Here is a 1113-nt window from a genome sequence, read left to right as displayed (position 1 = left end):
TCTTATTTCATTCAGTCTATCTGGTTCGAATACCATGTGTTAGTTCATGACAATTCATTCAGGATTAAATTTTTTATGTAGCTGCTCAAATTACACTTTACCAAAATTAGAGATTTATTAAATTACTGCCAGTATATAGTTTTGTTTTCAAAACAAAGCATTTAACTGTTTACTATAAAGATATACTTTTGTAGAACTATTGTTTTCAGCAAATGAAAATGTAATCATATATCAGGGCAATTTTTTAAAAACAGAGTTCATAATGAAGTTTTGACAGACTTTATTATGAAATTCGTCAAAGTTGTGCTAAGGTTTGTCAGAACTGTTTTTGCCTCTATACACAGATTACCTTGGTATGAGTCACATAAGGAAATATGATGTAACAGGTGATCAAGGTGCTGCAGCCATGTTGCCATTTTGTGCTTCACTGCGCTCTGTTTTAAAATGGCGTACAGACAACAACTCTGACTCGTGACATTTCCGTTCTGACAAACAGCATGTGCAGTGTAATGAAAGAAATATATATTTCACAGGACATTTAAAGGTCTTGAAAATAAAACTTTAAGGCTTTATTTTCTAAAATAAAAACAGGTCCTATATTTCTCAGATCAGTGAGCCACAATGAATCTGCTTTAATTCTAATGAAACAAAACTAAAACCTTTCTTCTTTGTAAACACTGCGGCTTCTTTGGTATGCAGTAGAACAACTGACCTGACATGACTTCAGCAAAACCCAGGGTTAAAACGTACTTCGCACCTCAACTGATCATTGTTACTGGTTATGTTTGAGCGCCATCATCTGGGCTGCCTGGGAACATCCAGGCTTCATTCTGGAAAACTAGATGATCTCTGTTAGGTTTCGTTTTTCTATAAAGGTAAAATGATTCATGCAAATATTGGCACAAAAAAGAGGAAGTATTTGTCACCTTGGTAACTATCTGATTAACCTTTGCCGGGACAGAGAAGTTTGTTGTCCACCTTGTTAAGCTAAATTTCCCCATGACAGAAACAAAGCACAGAAAAATATCATAAAAACTCCAGCTTTAATGGAAACTGATAAATACAGCACCAACCTGCTTAAGATTTTTACAGTCTAAATTATTGTGCATAAAC

Source organism: Poecilia latipinna, unplaced genomic scaffold (assembly GCF_001443285.1).
Source record: "Poecilia latipinna isolate Pla-1442-1.1 unplaced genomic scaffold, P_latipinna-1.0 Scaffold1908, whole genome shotgun sequence".
NCBI lineage: Eukaryota > Metazoa > Chordata > Actinopteri > Cyprinodontiformes > Poeciliidae > Poecilia > Poecilia latipinna.
Note: the sequence above shows the minus strand (reverse complement) of the source record.